This window comes from Lissotriton vulgaris, chromosome 3_1 (genome assembly GCF_964263255.1).
Source record: "Lissotriton vulgaris chromosome 3_1, aLisVul1.2, whole genome shotgun sequence".
Lineage (NCBI taxonomy): Eukaryota > Metazoa > Chordata > Amphibia > Caudata > Salamandridae > Lissotriton > Lissotriton vulgaris.
The window spans coordinates 342,642,116-342,666,025 of NC_141689.1; the positions used below are offsets into that span (position 1 = coordinate 342,642,116).

The following is a 23,910-nucleotide window of genomic DNA, read 5'->3' on the forward strand; positions in this document are numbered from 1 at the left end:
CGATGTGGAGGGCAAATGTTCCTTTGCAAGACTGTCTCTGGTCTTTTGTAGATTCTGTAAAACATTGCAATGTTCATCTACGTCAAAGGCCCCGGCCTGGGCCTTGTAGTCCGGCCCATCAAGGTCAGGTACATACATCTTGATACCAAAGAGCATTTCGTATGGGGTCCGCCCACCCAGAGACCTTCTAGGGAGATTATTAAGCGCACGCTGCACGCCTATGAGGTGGGCTAGCCAGTTTCTACCAGTACCTATAACTCGGGCTGTCAAAGATTGCTTTAAGTCGCGGTTCATTCGTTCTACTACACTATTGCCCTCAGGCCTGTAGGGACTTGAAAACTTGACTTGGACTCCCAACGAAACCATAGCAGCCTTGTATGCCTTAGAGGCAAAAGCCGGACCCTGGTCCGAATGGAAAGTACCACAGGCAACAATTCCCACAAAGACACGCAAATCCTTAATGACAGTCCGCGAATCAGCGCTTCGATGCGGCCATACCCATACAAAGCGTGTGCATGAATCAACTGCTACTAAGATGTATTTAAACGCAGTATCAGAAGAAAAAGGACCGCAGTGATCCAAATAAACGCAACCAAGCGGTTTATTAGAGATGTACAACTGTGTCTGAGGCGGACGCGCAGCAGTAGAAGGCTTAATCTGCTGGCAAATGTTACATTGAAGAACATATTCACGCGTCTGTTTGTACAGACCCCGCCACCAGAATCTCTGTTGTAGCTGAGTTACAGTGGCCGAGACGCCCGCATGCGCAGACGCCACACCTTCATGTGCCGCTGTAATCAAAGCAGCTCTGCGATCCGAGTTGGGAACTAAACGCTCGCCAACTTCAGGGATTTTCACATAAGGAACCTTATCGGGACTTAAGTGGTATGTGTATTTAGAAGGGAATCCCGCAGGATATTTACCTCCCTTCTCCGTTGCAGCTACAGCTGCCAAGATGTCATCATCGATTTTGCTTTTGGACCTCGTGACTGCTGCAACTAAGTATTTTGATACCGCTGACTTCGCTGCTTCATCAGCAAGCGAGTTGCCAACAGCGTGAACCCCCACGCGCTGATGACAGAGAGTATGAATCACAAACACGAGTGGCAGCTTCTCTTTAAGTTCCGCCACTCGGACCCAGATAGTTTTATGTTTTATTGTGCTACCTTTGGAGTCACGAAAATCATTCTGAATCCAAAAGAACAAGTTTTCATTGTAAGACTGGACACAGTAGTAAGAATCACTTACGATCAAAGTCGTCACACTAGGATCTGCGTACTCCAATGCAAGCATCAGAGCACGAAGCTCTGCAAATTGTGCGGTGCAGTCTCCAAGCGTCTGCGTGTGCACGACACTGGACTTGAACTCATCGTTCACCATGGCACCGACCACAATGGCGCAAGCGGAAACGTAGGCATGTTTAGAGCCATGCGCAACCTGCGCCGAACCATCAGTGTAAATGATGCAATGGAAATCCTTTAACGGCCGCATTGCTAATGGAGCAGGATGAACAAATTCATACTGTAAATACTCCTGTGACCGTAAAGTGGCGTCAAAAATAAACGTGACATCCTGTGACGTCAAGGATGCAGCCCATTGAATCCACCGAGGGTGCAAAGCTTTGGAATTAGGTACACTGGCTTTCGTAACCGCCTCTAAGGCAGGACACGGGGTAACAACCAACATGCGCTTTCCTTGTGACAGGGCACGTTCCTTAAGAATTGCCATCTGCACAGCTGTTAACACTTTCTCCACAGTGGAAAAACGCAATTCAGCCGAAGTGTACAAGTGTGACTTGTAAGCAATAGGTACTGTATCCCCTTCATTAAAAGTCAGGTACGTGAAACCCACCGCCCCAGGGATAATTCTTATCACCAGGTTGGTCTGGTTATCACGAGTCTGTAAGTATTCAGAAGCGAGCAAATCAGCCTGCAAAGACTGCAGAATGGCCGAATGCTCAGGCAGCCAGCATGATTTGGAAAAAGATGGTTGTATCAAAGCATACAAAGGCTTGATACGCTGGGCATATTCCGGAATGTAAGTCCTCCCGAAATTCAGAAAACCCAGAAGAGATTGTAATTTTTTCAGTGTTGTCGGAGAGCACAACTGTGCGCATTTCTCCAGGAAATGGGGTGCTAAACCCTTCCCTTCATGGTTAAGCTCGTAACCTAGAAACAACACTGTGTACTCTGCAATGTGCGACTTTGCAAAGTTAAACTTGTAACCCATGTCAGCAAAGTTACAAATTATGCTATTTACTCGACACAGATGCTCCCAAAGATCGTCGTCTGTGAGATAAATGTCATCCACATACGAACAAGCAACTTGGTCGAAGCTCTCCAAAAGAGAGACTATGCGCGCGGAAAAAACTCCCGGACTGTTCTTGTAGCCCATTGGGAGTCGTTTAAACATTTTTTGCACTCCGGCGCATGTAAAACTGGTCCATTGGGAACTTAGACCATCTAATCTATGTGCATAAAAACCATTGGAAATGTCAAGCGTGGTTTTGAACCGTTTACGCTCAAGACTATTCACTAACGCAGAGCCGTGCGTATTCTGTACTGCACAGTTACGGCAATGCGAGTTCAAATGCCTATAATCCAAAACCAAACGATATGAGCCGTCCGGCTTGTTCACAGTAAAAAGGGGGTTATTCATCGGTGACACACACTTTTCAATTACACCTTGATATTCCAATTGTTCAAGGATAGCTGCGACTGAAGCTTTCGCTTCACGCCGTATGGGATATTGTGGTTGAGGCTGTGGCTGTGACCGTAAAGGAATCTCATGGCTTGGTGACAATTTATCCCAGCCACATTGATTGCGGTACACAGCCGGCGCAAGCGCCAGAGCCCACTCTTCTGCAAAATGCAGCGCCTCCACCCTCGGCACTGTGTGCGCGAAGCTGGGTAGGATTACCTCCTCCCCTCGCGGAGCTGCGAGAACAAAAGGTGGGGGCCAGTCAGCCTCCGAAAGCAAAATGTCATACGTAGACGAGAGATTTTCCCAAAATACCCCTTTTACAGTTCGCTGCATGTCACCTTCAATTAACAGGACAATTTCAAAAAGTCGTTCAGGGAGAGCAACATGCGTATCTGCTGTTTCAATCACAACATAAATGTCAGTCGCTGTCACCTTCAACAGTGGACGGAGGGCCTCTCTCACTATGGTAATCTCTGCTGCGCTGTCTAGCAATGTCAGAGCCCACGTCAGATTCCGAAGCCGCGTTCTCACTATCTTCGGCATAACGATGCGCGTCAAGGCAGCGACTTTCTTCGTGGCAAACTGAGGTCTCTTGGGCGTAGAGCCTTCCTGCTGATCTCCACTGGAACGCGGGCGGGGCTGACCACGTCCTTGCTGGCCACCCCGGCCCCTGCCGCCCCCTCCACCACCGGTTGACGGAGCCGATGAGTCCTGAAAGGAACGAGGAGAGCGTTGTTCAGAAGCCTGAAACCTCTCAGGCGATTTAATCATCGCGCGGTCGCGCAAATCATAAACACGATCCGACTGCGCAGGCAACGGAGACGCAGGAGCAGAAACCTGTATTAGTTGTTGTTGTTGCTTACCCTGATTCTGCTTTTTAGGCCAATTTTGTTTCTTGGTCTTTTGTTGACCACCAGTTTCCGATGTCTGACTCTGGGGCTGTTTCTTCTCCTTATCAGGAAAAGTTTTAACCCCCTTTGCATTGCGGCCCACCATTTTGTAAGCATTCACAATAATCTTTGCCAACTGTCGGGGTCGGTCGGGCTTGGGAACCAACGCTAACGCGTTAGCAACTTGAAAGTTCACTGCATCCCCCTTGACATTGGCAAGGATCACACCGCAAACCACTTCAAAGGAGCCACATAGGCGCATGCCTAATTCAACAGCCGCCTCCGGTCCGTGTTCGTCCTGAACACGTTTAAGGACCCCACCTAGATTGGTCACAGACGGGGAGCCATAGCACCTCGAATAGACCGCTGCAAACGTTTTTCCCCAGGTCTCACAGTCAGCAAGGTCAGGAGTCAGATCTTTCGGTAAACTCAGTGTAAGAATCCGGTGCTTATCACCCGGACTCGTATTAGGAAACACAGCTTCCAGCTGGCCGAATTTCTCAGCAAGCCAGAACGGAAAATCGTCCTTTTCTAGGGGCTTTTTACCCATCACGGAATTAACCATGACCGGGTTGATTTTCAGACCAGCATGTTCTGCTCGAAGCTGTGCGCCTCTAGGGGCCGCGTCCATTACGGCCAATGTAATGAACAAGCGCTCTAATCACCCCCACCGCAACTTCATGAAGTTTCCGCAGTTCAGCTACGTTACAAGCGTTACGTCGAGGGTGAGGAGTAAATCCACCCAAAGCAGGCCAATTAGTGCCCGAAATGGACAAAGGACCTAACCTCGGAGCGGTCAAAGCGTGCGGTAGGGCGCCACCAAACCAAACTCCATGCTGCCAAGCGTCTATAGGTACCTCCAGTGCTCTGTACGGAGCGTACGCCGCCGGTACAACCGAAGCAGTGTATGTGTGGAACACACCAGTATTTGCGTCCACCTCTGGAAATGTCACCCACGAATAAAACAGTTCGTACGGGTAAGCATGTTCCGCGCTCACCACCAGAACCACAGCCAAGCCTTCCACAGGAACATCATACATCCGCAAATGGTCACGCACCGCAATGCGACTATGCTGCGGGATGTCCACGGCTTGAGCCATGTTAGCACAGGAACTAGAAAAAATAAATTATACTTTGTAGCACAACTGGGTAGTAATTCAAGGAAACCGTTTTAGATAGATTCAAGCTTGAAAATTACCTATTTCAAAAATAGGTAGGTTTCTCCGACACTGCCGTTTTCCGGAAACGGGAATGTAGGCGTTAAGGTTTGAATGATATACTACTCGAGTGTCATGTTATAAGGCCAACCAACGTATGGGCGCCATGTCGCAGGGTTTCCGTTCTCTCACAGAACTGTGCACAGAGACCTAGAACCTGGGTGAGTCAGGGTGACCCACAACTCACCTATGTTTCAGAAATCCCCTTACCAGGCTAGCTACAGTATCTCATCGGAAGTGAATACTCCCCGATGTCTTAGACAATCCAGAACATGAACTTAGAATACCTCAGGTATCGTGGAACACATGAACACTCTTTCGTTATATTATCATTCCAAACCGAAACTTGGAGGCAATGAGAACACGTGCAAGTTTGAAATGTTTATTTTTTCAATGCAACATTCTCAAACGCAGTATCTTGTATAATATCAACATACATATTATAAAAATCAGAGTCAGCAGCATAGTCACTAATCCATAGTAAGCAAACTGTGATAACATATTATGATGCAAAAATCTATAGAATTCTGTATCACCTATATTTCGCGCACCCTAATTAGCATATTATTTTATATCTAAGAAGGTTTCATCTGGGCTCTTAGCTGGGCGGACCCATACCTCAAAGTCTCAGTAGGAGGAGATCACATCAACAGCTACCAGCTCTCAGCATGTCCAGCATCAAGTGTGTTTTCTCATTCCCTGTAACTGTATCTTGAACTCACGTAAAGCCCAAAGTTGGCACAAACATTATTTGTGTTATGACTAACGTAGTGCGAGGATCAGGCCTACAGTAACCTTGTGTTAGAGTGTGCAGTTCTCAGTGTGCAGACAGTTGTACCAAGTGTTCCAGGCACGACTGATACCAGTACAATAATATATTATTCTGAAATAAATCACATCTTTCGTCTAGGTTAAAAGCTGAAATAACAATTAGGTGTCGTGTGCAAACCGAAGCAGAAAGAAAATATGGCGTTTAAACATTTAATAAGCACATGCTAACTTAACACAATCTATGGAAACGTAATAACCATATGACACCTCTTTTCTACCCCTCCCCAACCCTTCTCAATCCAAATAACTAACATATCAAACACTAAAATTACTTTCATGTTTCACCATACTAATTCAACACTAATCCTGATGGGTTCCGGGGTGGCGTGCTACTCGCCAGAAAAGCGCTTCAACATCCATCAGGGTTAACAAGTGCTATATGAATGCAAACCTTTCTTCCCCTTTTATCTTTCCGCTGTCCTTCTCACTCCAAATAACTGACTAATATCCACCACTGAAATTACTTTCATATTTCACCATATTAATTCACCACTAATCCTTTATGGGCTTCCTGAATAGCGTGCTTCAACACCCCATCAGGGGTAACAAGCTTTATATAAATGGAAACCTTTTTTCCTCCTCTATCCTTATCTATCATTCCAAATCCAAATAACTGACTAACCTATACACCACTTAAAATGTACTTGCATGTTTCACTATACACCACTTAAAATGTACTTGCATGTTTCACTATACTAATTCAACACTAATCCTCTATGGGTCCTGGAGTAGCTTGCTACCAGCCGAAAAAGCGCTTTGACGCGGACGTGGAGAAGTGTGGCTCACTGGTTAGAGCAGGCAGACCCTGAAGCAGAGGTCAGACCCGGGACCAGGGTTCAATTCCCGACGCGGCAGGGTCTTGAGCTCAAATGTCCACGGACTCGATAATTCTCGCTTCGGTGCCTGACCTAATCATGGGTTCACACTCTGCAACTCTGGGCATTTAGCTTGCTTAATCTCCACAACGGCCCCCCGCGGCGGGATGCCTGGCTTTCACCTTGGGGATGCCCCATAGGGGCTATCTCACAGGGAAAAGCCAGGACGGGTTCCCAAGGCAAGCGCTTAGAGACCCCTGGGTGATAAGCGCTATATAAATCCAATATACAATACAATACATACGCCTCATCAGGGGTAGTAAGCGCTACATAAATGCAATTACAGTACAATACAGCAGAAAGTGGCAGCATTTTAAATGGTTTCAGGGATGTTTCGCACAAACGCCGCCCACAATTCTACTGTTCTGCTCTTTTTGGCTTCAAATTCTATTGCAGCACTAAGAGTGCGCCTAGCCATCTCACCTGGAGTGTCGGCCTCGAGTGTGTGGAGCTACAGTAATTCATATTTTGCAGCAGAGATAGGAGGTGGCAGGTTCCCATGATTCCTTTGCCTGACACCTTAAGCCATGTTTACTTAGAAAGGACACAGCACAGGTGCTGCACTGCTATGCATGAAATGTAGAGAGCAGGATGGCGTCATATCTTATATCAACAAAGATAAAGCGCTGTTGCTGTCATTCCTTGCGCTATCGCACGTTAGGCTGTGTGCGTGATGTCTGTCACAGGTTCAGCACTGGAAGGGTGCCATAACAGTACAAAATAATATCCTAATGTGTATTGGACATTAAAGTACATGCAAAATTAAACAAACATTGAAAATGCAAAAGGTCTCGCCTTTGATTAAGTTAAAGCGATTTGCTTTGCTAATGGTATTGTATAGCAAAGCAAATGGCTTTAACTTAACTTTGAACTTTTACTTTAACTTTAGGGAAGTATGCCACAACGTGAAATCTTTTATTCAACCACATTTATAAGGTTCCAAAAGCGAGACCTAGTGGCTATGCCAATGCTTGTTACATATTGGAGTGATCACACCGTTTTTTTGATACAGAGGTGCAGGTAATATTGTTAGGACATCTTTGTTACCATTCTTTTTATGGAGATAGGTGGATAAGATTAACATAGTTGCAGAGCACTCTCCTACCCTGCCTCCACCCTCACACTTCCTCAGGGCAGGGGCATCCTTCAATGTAGCAACTAAGTGATGCCCAGGGCTGGCAGAAGTCAGAACACTACACCCAACGGACCCCACCTGCAACGCGCCACTCCTCCCCCACCATAAATAGAAATCCACGCTTCCAGAAACAGTATAGAGTTTTTCAGGGGGCTTTACATTTTGTCCCGGTTGGGGTGAGGCAAGTAAGATAGGAGCAGGTAGGGCATCGCTGCCACTAGCTTTATTGATCTAGGAATCTTCTTCCTCTGAGTGTTCAACGGTGAATGGCAATTCACAGGGTTTATCTTGCAAAGCTTGGAAATGTGGCGCGTTTCAGTGATTATAGAAGCCTTGATATCTGTGACAATAGAAGGTAGTCTGAGGTCATAACTTAGTGTCTTTGCGAGTCCCAGCTAGGTGCATTTATGCCAACTCTCTGAACCTTATCTTCGATGCATAAGCTCTCCTCTTTTTGCTGTAATAGAGTTTTATCTTGTCCTGGTTTGGCTTGGTTTGAAGTGTTTTAGGCTCACACCTTACGATCCAGATAATCAGGAGATTGGATGTTCTGGGACTTTGGTCTGTAACCTCTACCAAACAGGCAACACAGTGTTGCAGCTGTGAGGAGTGTCACTGGAATCTTACATGATCTGACAGAGCACATTGGATATTGAGGAGTTGGTGGCTTCAGCCTCTTGCAGCACCTTCTTAAGTGTAGCCATAAATCTCTAACAATGCTTTTTTCTTGAGTCCACCCGGATGTTTTCCTGTGCTCAAAACCTAGATAGTTTGCTCATTACTTGAACTCCTTTCTATTGATTGGAGACCCATTGTCCTATTTGGCTATAGAACGGATGTCAAATGTGGCAAATATTTTATTCAGTACCAGGATGACATTATTTACCTCTGTACTAGCAATGTCCATCACCTCTGAAAATCAAGATCATTAATTTATTTCACCAGTAGATACTGTCCTGTGGCAATGTGTCTGAAAAACATCAGTAAGCTCTTCCTCAAACACATTCATGGGCAAAGGTGATATTTCAAAATCTCAAAATTAGAGAGAGGGACCCACTGTCCAGAGGGAGCGGTACCACAAAGACCAAGGTCACAAAAAAAAACCTTTGGACAATTACGTACTTTCTACAGCATTCATACACACATTGCCTCTCAGCCGTGGACTTGCTAGGGACTCCAGGGATGCTGCAAAAAATAGAAAAATCTAAAAAAAAAAATGTAGAAAAGTAAACAAATGTATTCATGATTAAAATACACAGTGTAATCCCAAGTCTATCCAACGATATAATCCTCATTAAAAACACAGATACAATTCTACATCAAACACATAATGTACATACAAATATATTATACACAGAAAAATATTATACAGAAAAATTCCTATATTAAAAAATGGGGAACATAGAAGGAAAAACTGATTCCTATTGAAGAGGAAAACCAATGAATCGTAGATGAATCAATTGTGACATCTATTATTCATTTTTTGAAATGCTGTAATTCGAAACAATTGTCCCCACAGATTTGACATGGAATCCTCATAAAAGCATTGACGCGTTTCGGTGGGCGCTAAATCATGGCCAACACCTTCATCAGGAAATTATAAATAATAGATCCCAATCACAGACAAGATCTGAAATACATAAAAAATATAATAAATATATGTGGCCTGATCATTACGCATACAGACCACAGCTTTTTTTTTTTGAGAAACGACATCCCAATGTCCACAGCTATACCCACTAAATATAAAGAGTATGAGGCAAACACATACACCATCCAGAGCTGAACTGTCATACCTAACTAGTTGCCTAAAAGTAGGCTAAAAACTGTTTTATTGGAAGTTTCTTTATTTCTTATCTTATTAAGAACTTTTTTTTTTTATAACTTTGTTTGTCCTTCTTTCACCAATACCCTCGTTTTTCACTCATACTCCGATTTCAACATGACAATTAAGGTGTCCAATGCTGGCCTCATTTGAGGTACATTCAACTTATTTGACATATTCAGCAATTGATGCAATAATTACTGTTTTAATACCGGTTTCTTCTGGGTACACACAGTCTCCAGAATAAAAGCCAGCTGAGAGTCTATAGAAATATTGCCAATAGGTACTCTGTTCTCGGTACATATGCAAAAACATGAATGAGCACTCTATATTATTAACATTGCTAAGGCCTCACATCCACTAATCTTATATACAGAGTTGACCCCGTGTTTACCTTGGAATGAATTCTAAATTTGATGCAACGCTATACCACTACGCAGGAAAAATCTTCCATCTACGGTTCAATTCACATGCTCCATTTTTGAATCCTTGTATCTATTATAAGTGAAAGAGGGGACATAGTGATAATTACATTAAACATTTCCCCTCATCCTTACTCAAAATGTCCTAGCTAATATTCTTTTTGTTATGGACACAGAGTATCCATATTAATTTTGAACCCTAGATCTATACTAATATAATAAAGAGAGAGCCCAAACCTTTGAGGCGGGTAATCTCAGGAACAACAGCACCAATCACAACATCCAATAGAGCGTTGGAAAGGGCAGTTGCAGCAGAAGGACATAGGCTATGCAGACGACCACCATATACATTTAAAAGGTAAAAGAGCCATGCCAGCAAAGTAGTCCCTTGTGGGCGTGTCTGCGTTGTGCTGGGGGCGTGTCAAACGCTGGAGGCGTGTGGTACGTTCCGCCCTTCATGCCATGTCTCATATCGTGTGCTAATCCCACCCTGCTCCCTTTAAATACCCCTGCACCCCATAATCATAACCCACCCTTACTCCTTAAAATACCCTTAAACACTAACCCATCTTAACTCTATAAATATACCCTGTACCCCAAAAGCCAAACCTATCCCTAAACCCTAAAAATACCCCTGTACCCCAAAACCCAAACCAAGCCCTGAACCCTATAAATACCCCTGTACCTCAAAACCCAAACCTACCCCTGAACCCTAAAAATACCCCTGTACCCCAAAACCCAAACCTAGCCCTGAACCCTAAAAATACCACTGTACCCCAAAACCCAAACCTACCCCTGAACCCTAAAATACCCCTGTACCCCAAACCTACCCCTGAACCCTAAAAATACCCCTGTACCCCAAAACCCAAACGTAGCCCTGAACCCTAAAAATAACCCTGTATCCCAAAACCCAAACCTACCCCAGAACCCTAAAATACCCCTGTACCCCAAAACCCAAACCTAGCCCTGAACCATAAAAATACCCCTGTACTCCAAAACCCAAACCTAGCCCTGAACCCTTAAAATACCCCTGTACCCCAAAACCCAAACCTACCCCTGAAGCCGAAAAATACCCCTATACCGAAACCTAGGCCTGAACCCTAAAATACCCCTGTACCCCAAAACCCATACTTATCCCTAAACCCTAAACTACCTCTGTACCCCATAACCCAAAACTATATCTGAACCCTTAAAATACCCAAACACCCCATAACATATACCTCAGTATCCCAAAACATATACCCCTATACCCATACTTACCTTATCCAAACATAAAAAAAACATGTTTTTACCATTCATGCATTTACAACGAATTTCGTTGTAAATGTATGCGTGGTAAAAGCATATAAAATGTAATGCCATGCGTTATAATGGCATTGCGGAGTCATGGTACTTTCGTAATGAAAGTATGCGGAGTGATGGTATGCCGAAAGAACGTTGCGGAATAATGGGTGTTTACCCTCCCCCGGTAAGTACATTGGTGGCACAGCGGCCCACATCTCCAGCAACATACTCATATTTTTCACCACCCATTTGAAAAATGCACAGGTCTCTCTCATTGATGGCCAGCACCGACATACACTTTTAGACACACCTTCCGCCACAAGTTCTAGAATTGCGAACTTTAGAGCTGGGGAGCTACGTTTGAATCTCGGCATCAGCTCAACATCCTGTGATTCCAGGCAAATCGCTTTGTCTCCCCGTGCCTACCACAAATGAATGTGTTCTTCTGTAATGTAAATTGTGCTCATGAATGTTGTCGAGTTCGCGCTATATAATATTGCAAGGAAAAATAAAGTAGCGAAACTCGAGTTCACACACTACGGAATGCGCACTCTTAAGTGCATCAGCAGTGCTCTGTGAATCGGAACGTTCATCACTTCCAGCAGAGGCGGCAAAAGCGTATGCCTACAAGCTTTCAGAGTCTTCAGGGGGCAGGGATCCAAGGGCGAGGCTGATTTTGTTCGCTCCAACAGGAGATCTAGCTCCTCAAGAGAGAGTAGGGGAAACTGAGAGAAGATCCGTGCAGGATCACTGGACCGGGCTTCTAGATTAGCTAGGGTTTGGGCAGAAGAGTCCCCCAAAGTAGTCCTCTGAATCTCCAGGGCAACATAGATGTCCTCAATCTTTTTGTGGAAAAAGTCGGATATATTGTTGCACAGCTCTTGCAAGGTCACAACCGGATCAGGCATTTGCAGAGAGCAAAGAGAATCAACGATTTTAAAGAGTTCTCTAGCCGAAGATAGAGAGGTGGTGAGATTCGCAAAGAACTCCTGTTTTTCTTTAATTACCCTAGACTTATATTCTTTAAGCAAGAGCTTATGCATATCTCTTTCTAAAGGGTCCCATGTCTTCCTCCATCTCCTCTCCTGTCTTCTACACCTCTGTCTTAAGAGTCTCAACGGCTCTGAGAACCAGGGGGCAGAGGGTTTACGTCTTGCTGAATACCTGAATGATAAAAGAGCGAGTTCATCAACGGCCTTAGCAATGGAGTGAGCAAGATTTTGAGCGGCGTCATTAGCTTCACCCACAGAAGAGTAATCACAGGCTTTTAAATACGGGGCAAGGGCTTCATTAGTGATGTTTTTGAAGCACCGTATGAACTCTCCGATCTTGCAGCTCGGTAGCACCAGCTGCTAGCTCGAGGGGTACAGCTAGATGATCAGACCAAACTAAGGGCACCGCAGAGCCTGCAGATAGTCTGGGATCATTAGTAAACACCCCATCTAAGATGTGGCCTGCCCGATGTGTGGAGCTATGAACCAGTTGGATACAGCCACACGCTCCAAGTACATCAGTCAGCGTGACAGTATCAGGATCCCCCAAATTATCCAAATGAAAATTCATGTCCCCCAATATGGTAATATGGGATTTACCAAAGTAGGGTTCAAGAATCCTCAACAGGTCACTACTAAAATTGGCCCTAGGACCAGGAGGCCGATAAATGAGGATACCTGAGAAAGAATCCGAGGGCACACATAGGATAGAAAAGTACAAAGCCTCGAAAGGGTCTGAGACCACCGAGAGGGCAGTAATAGAGCAGGGCATCCAAGTTTTACATAGGATAGCTAACCCACCCCCTCTGCGTTTAGGTCTATCCTGCCTCAACAAATTATAACCCTCAGGGGTAGCAAGAAGCAAATCATGACCTGACGACTCGGTGGCCCACGTTTCCGTAATGAACACCCAATCGGGTTGTCTGTTTGCCACGAACTCGTGAAAAGCAATGTTGTTTTTAACCATTGACCTGGCATTTATCAAAAAACCCTTCCTAGAAGGAAAGGGCGTGGGTGAAGTTGATAGATTCTGAGAGCTACTCTCATTTACAGCTAGAGGCAGAAGAGTCAATTTGCAGGTGTGACAAATTGTAGAATGTAAGATTCCCTCTGGAGAGAATCTATGATGGCAAGGCAAAGATGAAGGTCTATAGGCCAATAACTCCAAAGGAGTATAGATACAAAATACCTGCTCAGTAGGACACAAGAGTCCAGCGTCCAGCCCGTCCTCAGCGCGGACGGGCGCAGACGGGCTGAACTCTGGCGTAACTCCGGCGGTAATCCGGCATCCCCGCTGCGCGTAACCGCTGCGCGTCAGCATGACCGTCCTTTTCAAGGCGTCTAGCGTCATTATGACGACTAGAGCGTCCAACCTAGTGAATGGCGCCGGCAGGCGTGCAAAACTACGCCCAATATGGCCGATCTGGAACAGTAATTGGAAAGATTCATGCAGGAGCTCAGGGCAGACACATTCGGGGATGTTGGAACTGCTGAGAGAGTATACCCTCATGAGCAGATGAAGCCAGAAAACGTGAGGGAACTCTTGCAGAAAAAACACTTGTCTTTGTTTAAGGTCAGGCTTGCATCTCTTAGTCCTTGGCATCGCTAGATGAGGGTGTCCTTATGCTCTCTTTAGTGTGGTACGAACACAAGTCGGTTGTCACTGTAATTTAAACTTAAGGGAATGCCCTGAATAACTTTGTGGATTTCTTATTGAAATATCTCAGCTGCTGTTGACACTGACGAGCTTGTATTGGTACAAACCACATGCATGAAAAACGTGTTGATATACCTTGAGCGCTCCTGTAGCTCTAGCCGATGGCTTCTTTTATTGAAGTTTATGTTATAAAGAACTTGGTGCCGTTAAGTGATATGTCATGTCTTTAAATATAAGATGCGAAATGCCTTTCTGTTTGAGTTGCAACTGGTCCACACAGATTGAAATTGTATCTCCAGTGTCATGGTTTTACACAGGGCCCAAGGGAGGGAAATCCAGGGCACGGGCCACTGGCAGGCTCAATGATGTTTTGCTTCAATGGATTAGTTCATCCTCCATCTGCTTTTGGATATTGAAAGCTCTCATACAAAAGTGTTTAACTACTAGCTTCACAGTCGTCAATATGGTTATCGTTGAGTTTGCTGATATCTTTGAAGAGTTAAGGAAACAATTGTATAAAATTCACAGTCTTCTCTTCTGTCACCTTTGATGCAATTTGGCAAAGCATGTGAAGTAGACCAATCTTGACTGCCATTTTGAAGCTCAGAAGGCACTCAATTCCAGCTGTGGTATGTACTAAATACATGTCTCTCTCAGTGGAGTGGCAGCAGTGTGAAAGTGTTCTGTGAAACAGGCCTCAGCACTTGAGAGGCTTTTATAACTCATGTGCCTGGTCAATGTGAGTTTTTTTTTTAGAAAGTTTGCACCAGTGTCCATCAAGAAGGGAGTAGGTATTCCAACAACTTCAGCATTCAGCAGAAGTTCAGATACTTCCCTGCCGTCATCAGTCAACACGCTTCCCCTAGAAAATGTAAGTTGATGCTGTGATTTAATTTACATCTGCCCTAGACGCAGATGAGGAGTCCACTTGAGCTGCTACCTCTGTGATAGTGGCATGCCCTTAATGAGCATTAGGACCTGCCTTCATGTTGTCAAAGATTTGTGAGTGTTTACTCGTTTCAGCTTGCCTGAAGCTTGCTGACTATTTGAAAATGACCCACCTTCCTGCACTTGTGTCATGTACTGTGTGTGGTGGGGAATTGACTTGGGAAGGGCAGGCGGTAACCACAGTGGTAGCAAGAACGTATAACTGGGCACCGGGCAGACACATTTGGGGATGTATCACTGTACTGTTATCTGCATACTTTTTTCACATTGTTGTCTCTTCTGTTGCATTTGTGCTAGCTTCGACTCATTTCGGCCTTATATTGAGCAGTGCGAGAGACATAAGCCATCAATAGAATATCCTCAAGTTTGCTAGACTTTTAGAATATTTTTTTTTAAATAAAAGTACTTTATTTGGATATACACAAAGAAGTGCAATCCATCCGATATGAGGGATCTGCCAAAATCCCACGAACTCAGTCACCGACCACAATGGTATGTGCTGCCCAGTAGCAGAGCCGGACTTCGACCTGGTCCAGAACCCCATCAAAGGGTGACCGGAGAGATTTATCAAATGCAATCCTGTGGGTTTTGTTCTGTAGTTGAGTGGTTATAGCAGTGCCCCAGTGGTTAAGGATGGACATAGGGAAGTTCTGAAGTACATAAAGTTACCCCAAGGTAGACCATAATTTTCTGTAGGGTCACCCACCACAACTCGTTGAGCAGTAGTGTAATCCATTTGTTTAGGTCTTCCTGGATCTTGCAAGTGAGGTAGCGGCGGTTAAGGTACCATGTGCGCTCCGATACCCAAATAGCGGAAACGTAGGCACTGGATCGTCTGGGCGGGATACCAGGTCACCGCGTCCCTGTCCTTCTGAAGAGGATCCATGAAGGACTTAAGCCAGTTCACCCGCATTCCTGACGCCCCTGTAGGCATCGAGGATAGATATGAGGTTATGAGGTGGGGGGAGCAATCTCTGCTGGTTGTCTCATGGACAAGAGGATGTCAACGGCATAGAGAGGAATTCTGCCTTCAAGTGCCATCACCCAGTCAAAGCCTTCGCGTCACAGCGTATTCAAGTTGCCTTCGGGCTCTATGACCAGAGCAAACAGGAGGGACGGGGAGCACCCCTGTCTGTTGCCCTGACAAATTGGAAATCTGTGTGAAACCACTTCAGACACCTGCACCTGCTCTTAGGGCCTCTTGTACAAGGCCCAGGCATAAGACAAGACCCTGCGACTAAGACCCATTTCGACAAGGACCTCCTACAGAAAGGCACAGTCCAAAGAGTCAAAGGCCATCTGGAAATCAAGGAGCATAAATGCCATAGCACACTTTGTCTCTGAATCTAGCTAGGGCCTGATGGAGTCTGAGGATACAGTGCCTGGTGCAGCGCCGGGGAATAAACCCATACTGGCCTGGGTACCGGTGTCGGGCGTCTAGCTAGCAGTTTTGCAAACATTTTAACCTCACTATTGATAAGTGAAATGGTTCGATATGAGACGCATTGCTCCAAAGGCTTGTCAGGTTTCAGTAGGACCTCTGTAGTGGCCAAGTCTATTTTCAGCTGGAAAGGACTGCAGTCAGCCGCCTCCAGCAGCATCCTAGAATGTTGCCATGCTCCTCCTCCGTCATGCCCCCCCCCCAGAGCCTCTCTCTCAGTGGCGGTCAGCTTGGACAATGCGGGGTTCGCAATTAATGGGCTATGTGTCTCCCGTGGGGATTGATGCCTTGCTGAGCAGATTGATTTGTAGTAGCCTGCTAAGGCAACGGCTACAGTGGCGTAAGTCTCGGCCTGGGGCACTGCCTTTGAAGCCAACTCCCTAGTGGCTTGCCAGTGTAGTAGCTTACCCAATTTTTCTCCCCACTTGTTCACCGTTGCGGCAGAGGCCTCTCAACACCTGCGGGCTTCGTCCAAACATACATGATGCAGGTCAGCCCTCTCTACAGCCAGGCGCCTGCTCGGTAACAGCGGCAGATTGCCCCCACTGTAGGTTTTGAGTTTTCGAATCAAGGTTTCCAACTGCGCTGTACAGGACTGTGTTCTCTTGAGCCTGTCTCTTGATATGAAAGCGAGCGGTTCCCCGCATAGTGGCCTCCCAGAGTATTCCCAGTGAGTCCTCATTCCCTTGGTTGGTATTAAGGAACGCTTCTAGGTCCGTCTCCAGGGCCTGGGTAAGTTGTTTGTCAGTGAGGAACTAAGTGTTGAGGTGCCAAATTTGTCATTCCCTGTACGCTTTTGTCTCTCACCTGAAGTGTGACTGGTGCATGGTTCGAAAAGCCCCTGGTGAGAATCTGAGACCCTTGCTTCTGTAGGAGATAAGGTGCTGACAACAGTAAGAGGTCTATGCGAGAGAGCAAACCGTACACAGCTGACGCTTGTGTGTACGCCCATGCCATGGGGTTCCAGGTACACCAGGTGTCCCAGAGTCCCAGGCTTGAGGTCCAGCCAGCCAGTCCCCTGTCCTCTATGGGCTCTGAAGTGGGCATCTGGAGTTAGTCCAAAGGGCCCAGGATGTCATTAAAGTCGTCCCCCATGATAAGCCTGCCAGCAGAGAGAGGTAATATAAAGTCATTAAGTGATTGTAGTGTGGAATTGCGAGCTGTGGGGGACATATGCATTTAACTGGTTGTAGAGTTAGCCCTCCACAGATCCGTTTTCCAGTATGAATCTCCCCAAAATGTCTTGGGTCACACGGGATACTGCTATTGGTAGGGAGTTATTTATGAGGATTGCTCCTTCCCTGGAGCCACGGTAAGAACCTGTGTGGTATATTCTGGTGTACCCATACCTAGCCAAGAGGGTGCAGTTAATCTGCATGAGGTGTGTGCCTTGCAGCATCATGACCCGAGGGCTATACCTCTGGAGTACTGCAGAACAGCTCCACACTTTATATGGTTCAGCAGGTTGTTGACTTTCCATGTCATGGTCATGAATACCCTCTTGGTGGATGGTATGGAAGTGAGTGTTGGGTGCTCTGGGTCATTCCTTGGGCAACTCGAGGTTTCAATCACCTCCTGTTGATCTCTAATGTAAGGATGGGTCTATGGTGGATCCTTGGGGAGTGTGGTATTGTGGAACATACCTGTCTGGTATAGTTTTGCTCAAAAAACTAATTATATATAAACCAAGTCTTACAAACAGAAAATCAAGACCCCCTTCCCTCCCAACTCCTCCTTCTCCCTATACTTTGCCCCAATAGAAGCATCTGTCGCCTGAATTCAAACACCGCCACAACAGTGGGCAATAGCAGAAGCAGCCACTCAAGCCTCCTGCCCAGGGCTCCGGCTTTTAGTAGTCCTAAAAAGATAAGGTATTGCTGGCACGCACTAGTATAGCCCAATTAATTGGAGGTTCCTTGCCCACTTCTTGTTATATAGTTAGTTGGTAAGCTTCTCAGTCGAGGCTGCGGCCTTTACAATATAAACCTCCTCCTCTGGGTGAGGTGATATTGTACCCTCCTTCTCCGAGTCTGAGGTAGCTGAAGTGTCTCTGCGATCGCGGCGCTTCCTTCTGGATTTTCCTCTCTGTGGGGTCGATGTGTTCAAGTCACCTAACCCTTGTGTCCACAAGTCGAGCAATCTGTCGGGCGTCGTCCGGCATATCAACGAAATGGGGTTTACCTTGGAAAATAACTCTCAGACCCGCTGGAACGAGAAGCATCTATTGTAGCTCCACGACTATCAGTTTTTGTTTCACCTGGTCATAGAATTTGCATTGGGCTTCAACACACTTTACTTGAAATCCGGCGCTCATGCCCCACAATGTCCACAGTGTGGGTGGCACGAGCAGGTGGAGCCTCTGGGTATGGGGTTGCTTGTGGTAGAGGTTAGGGTTTGACCACCCCGCCACACCACCCTCTTTCTACTGCCCCTACCATCTCGTGGTGTTGTGGGCTATTCAGGATGTTCAAACGGCCCCCTCAGGTTCCATGCCCACTTCTTGTTATATAGTTAGTTGGTAAGCTTCTCAGCCAAGGCTGCGGCCTTTACAATATAAACCTCCTCCTCTGGGCGAGGTGATATTGTACCCTCCTTCTCCGAGTCTGAGGTAGCTGAAGTGTCACTGCGATCGCAGCGCTTCCTTCGGGATTGTCCACTCTGTGGGGCCGATGTGTTCAGGTGACACCTAACCCTTGTGCCCACAAGTTGAGCGATCTGTCGGGCGTCGTCCGGCATATCAACGAAATGGGGTTTACCTTTGAAAATAACTCTCAGGCCCGCTGGGACGAGAAGTATCTATTGTAGCTTCACAGCTATCAGTTTTTGTTTCACCTGGTCATATAATTTGCGTGGCTTCAACACACTTTACTTGATTTCTGGCGCTCATGCCCCACAATGTCCACAGTGTGGGTGGCACGAGCAGGTAGAGCCTCTGGGTAAGGGGTTGCTTGTGGTAGAGGTTAGGGTTTGACCACACCACCCTCTTTCTACTGCCCCTACCATCTTGTTGTGGGCTATTCGGGATGTTCAAATGCCATCCTCAGGTCTGGAGCACCCCAGTTGGGAAAATTATCTTCTAAGTGTCAGGACCTACATAATGCATCTGAACGAAGAGCAGTCTCATTGGTTTTCAAGACCAAACGCGCACACATAAGTGTTAAACTCTTTTATGTATCTGCATCATCTTGGGCCAAGATTGTCCTTTTCTTTAAGGTTGAAGGCCAAAGTGGCACATAGACCGCATTTCAAACACATGGGCACAGGCTGGCCATTTACAGCTGCTGAAACCCCAGTTGCTTTAACCACCAGCTTCTCTTCATTTGAGAATGACCTGATGATAATGAGTCCAGGAGCATGGGGCACAGACCTCATCATCTGCACAACAGGTGAAGATCATGCAGGGTGGGCAAGTCGAAAACACCTTGCCGCCATTGTTATTGATCACGCTTTACGCAACACAGAGGCGGAGCAAACCATGACAACATCATTATTACCATTCTCTCATAGAGATGGGTGGACAAGACTTCATGGGTGACCTTATCGGCATACACATGTATCAAGTTGTTCCTGCACACAGAACACCATGCAGAGCGTCCCTCTCCCCAGTGCTTGCAAGCTTACTACAGACCCTGTATTCTTCCTCCCAGGTATACTTCCTCGGCCCAGGCACGGTCTTCCCTATGCCAAGGAAGTGATGTCAATGTGAGTTTGAAGCAGTACTTATTTGCACCACCCATTTACCCCTGCCAGTACCTATTTATGACAGTACTAACACAACTCCTACCATCACACAACTCCAAGTGTGACATTTCAGATTATTCCAAACCCCCAAAAGCTATAAGAATGGCTTGGGTGGCAGGTATCAGTCATTTTTTATGCATATTGAATTATTAAACAACTGTTGCTGTGTTAAGTGTTCAAAAGACTTTATTTAGGACAGTGATACATAATGTTCCCAGAGAACAAATGGTAAAATAGCAAGCAAATACGACCAATGCACCTTCTATAAAATACTAAAGTCTTCTTAAATCTTGAAGGGAGGAAGGGGAAGGGAAAGAAAAAAGGGGAGAAAATGGATGAGCAGAATTCCTAAATATAAATACAATAACTTAAAAAATACACAACCTCAACCATGTCAATCTAAATAAGCATAGCCACAATATGCACTTAAAAACTACAACATTCCATTCAAATATAAAGAAGACAGAGAATAAATTAATCACAGAAGCTGAAAGTTTCCGGACAGTGTAGGAATAGTATGTGATACAGTAACATCAATTTGATTAAGAAATACAGCAAGAGGCAGCCATAATCTTGGGGCATTATGAGAGGGAGAACATTGCATCATTTACATAGTATCCAATATATGATGGGATCATACAGAGTCTCACCACACCTTATATGACACTTTAGCTGAGGATTTCCAGTTAAAGATGATTTTCTGAAATGCAATAGCCAATCCAATATGCAATAATTAATCACTGGTAAATGAGGGCAAAGAGGACTGAGTTGATGTACCCAAAAATAAATAAATAAACAAACCCTATGCCAAAAGGAAAGGGTATCAGGACACCTAAATAACATATGCATAATATCTGCTTGAAGGAAAAATCACAAGACCAGCATTTTGCATAAATCCCTGATGTAAACCTAGAACATTATATAGGAGTATATTATAATCTGTGGTAAATGTAAAAGATGGATTGAGTAATACTACCTGATCTAGAAATGTTGGCTCAAGTAGGGTCTGGCAACAAGAGACATTTGTAGATTGTTGCCGCTTGAGGACTTGTTTTGAGGAACTCAGTAAATCCTGAAGGAAAAAGAACTAAATTAGGAGAAGAATTCTGGAGGAAAAAGTATCTATCAAGCACCACATTCATCAATGATAGAAAGCCAGAATAGAAGGACTTGGAGCAATGATAAGTATCACATAATTGAAGAAAAGAAGTCTGAGTAATATTTGAAACGAGTTGATGAGCCCATATCGACCTATCAGCGGCGTTCGACACAGTCTCCCACTGCACCCTAATACGCAGACTCTACGATGCAGGAATCCAGGACAAGGCCCTCGACTGGATCTGCTCCTTCCTCTCCGGCAGGACGCAGCGGGTCAGACTCCCCCCTTTCCTCTAGGACCCCACACCTACCACCTGCGGAGTCCCCCAGGGCTCCTCCCTCAGCCCGACGCTCTTCAACGTCTACATGGCTCCACTTGCCCCCATCGTCAGAACCTACGGACTCAACATCGTGTCATACGCAGACGACACCCAGCTCATCCTCTCCCTATCCGACGAGCACAACACACCAGACGCAACTTTCGAGAAGGCTTGGAAGACGTCGCCAAATGGATGCAAAACAGCTGCCTACAACTAAACCCCAACAAAACAGAAGTACTCATCATGGGCCCAAACCCCGACGCCTGGAGCGACTCCTGGTGGCCCACCGCCCTCGGAAACCCGCCAACCCCCACAGACCACGCACGCAACCTGGGAATCATCCTGGACTCCGAGCTCAAAATGGACCGCCAGATCAACTCTGTCTCATCTTCCTGCTTCCACACCCTCCACCTCCTTCGTAAGACCTTCAAATGGATCCCCCTCGAACACCGAAAGACAGTCACTCCCGCCCTGGTCACCAGCAGACTCGACTACGGCAACGCACTCTACTCCGGAATAAACAAAAACCTAATCCGCAAGCTACAGAACATCCAGAACGCCGCCGCAAGACTGGTCCTCAACCTGCCAAAACACTGCCACATCTCCCAGCACCTGCGCACACTCCACTGGCTCCCCGTCGAGGCGAGAATCACCTTTAAGATGCTCACCCCTGTACACAAGGCCCTCCACGGCACCGGACCAGCATACCTGAACAGCCGACTCAAATTCCACGCACCCCAAAGGACCCTACGATCAGCCCAGCTTTCCTACGCCGTGGTCCCTCGCACCAGAAAGACCAGATCGGGAGGCCGCTCCTTCTCCTTCCTTGTGGCCAAAGCATGGAACGCCCTTCCGCTCCACCTCAGACAGACAACATCGCTCCCCATCTTCGCAAGAAACCTCAAAACCTGGCTCTTCGACAGACCCCCTCCTTGATGGAATGGAACCTGCACCCCACCTTCCCCCCCACCCCTAGAGCCTTGAGACCCTCACGGGTAAGTAGTCGCGCTTTAACAAACTCCTGATTGATTGATTGATATATGACATTTATCCTTCCAATTACGCCAAAAAAGAGAGATATTATTAACCTGAATTGAAGAGTTGTACCATATTGGCATTTCAAGAAATATGGAAAGAGTCAAGTGAGTTGAAAGTAAGGTAGATTCAAGCAGCGAAACAGACTGCTCTAAAACCAGAGAGTAAAATAGTGATTTTATAGAAGAAAAAAACAAAACCTCCTTAAAAGAGAAGGGCTTAACGAATAATCTCTCCAAATCTTACAGGAAAGAGGTAACATTATGTCAGAAATTCAGAGGGCCACTCGTCTCAAAGTATATGCTCTATAATAATAATAAAAATCAGGAAAATTAACTCCTCCAGCAGCTTTGGGTTTTTGCAGAGTTGAAAGAGCAACACGCGATTTCTTTTTATGCCATAAAAAGGAAAGAAGGAATTAATTACATGTTTAAAATAAGTATTTTGGTATATGAAAAGGTAACCTAGAAAGAAGATATAAAAAAATTAACTCTAATAGTATCAACAAAAGAATTTGTGACCCATGTACCTAAATATTTAATTTTGGCAGATGCTGACCACTGAAAACCAGTTATGTGATAAGGATGACTAAAAGTGTATTTATTGAGATGAAGAATTTCCATTTTATCTTTATTTACTTTGTAACCGGGTACCTCTGAGAAAAGAGAAATCACAGTCAAAAGAGAGGGCAAAGACCTTTCAGCAAAGGAGATAAACAAACTGATATCATCTTCATAAGCAGCAAATTTCAATTGATGATCACCATAGGTAAAGCAAGAGAACAATGGGTTAAGACGAATCCAGAAAAGAAAAGGTTCCAGCGTCAATACAAATAATAAGGCGGAGAGTGGACAACCTTGTCTTACTCCTCTATAAAGAGAGAAATATAAAGAAAGCCTACCATTAACCATAATGGATGCTTTAGGAGAGTGATACTAGAGGAAGATAAAAACAATACTTTTAGGTCTAAATCCATGCCAGGATAAGGATTTGAACATAAACTCCCAACTAATCCTAATAAAGGCCTTCTCAGCATCTATTGTTATAGTTGCAAGCAAGGATTTAATTAGAGGGGCCTTGCCAAGAAAGTTGAACAATAAACAGGAGTTGTCAGAAATAAATCTTCCTTTAACCCCTTTCATGCGCACGACGGCTCCTGGCTGTCATCTCGCATGACCCCGGAAATCCCTCTGGTGGAGGCCTCAGAAGGATTTCTATTTCTCCTCTGTAGCCTCGGGAGCTGAGGAAGAGCTTCCCCAGCCCGAGGCGCCCCCCCACCCCCGATTTCAGTGAAATGACGAACTGTGCGCACGTCGCGCTGATGTCAGTTCACTAAAACCGAAACTGAAATGAGCGTTTAGGCTCATTTCAGTTTCACTTTCTACATGCTCAAGGTGCTATCTCAACCCCCTGAGCACGTAGTAAGATGGGAGCGGTATCATTCGAAAGGAGGGATCCACCCCCTAGACACCAGGCAAGGGCCTTTGCTCCCCCCT

General features: G+C 45.7%; 1 protein-coding gene across 1 annotated transcript in view; it reads left to right on the forward strand.

The window, feature by feature from the left end:
• Positions 1–23,910, forward strand: part of WDR70 (WD repeat domain 70) — a 1,742,574-nt gene that overhangs the window by 1,527,880 nt on the left and 190,784 nt on the right. The window lies entirely within an intron of this gene.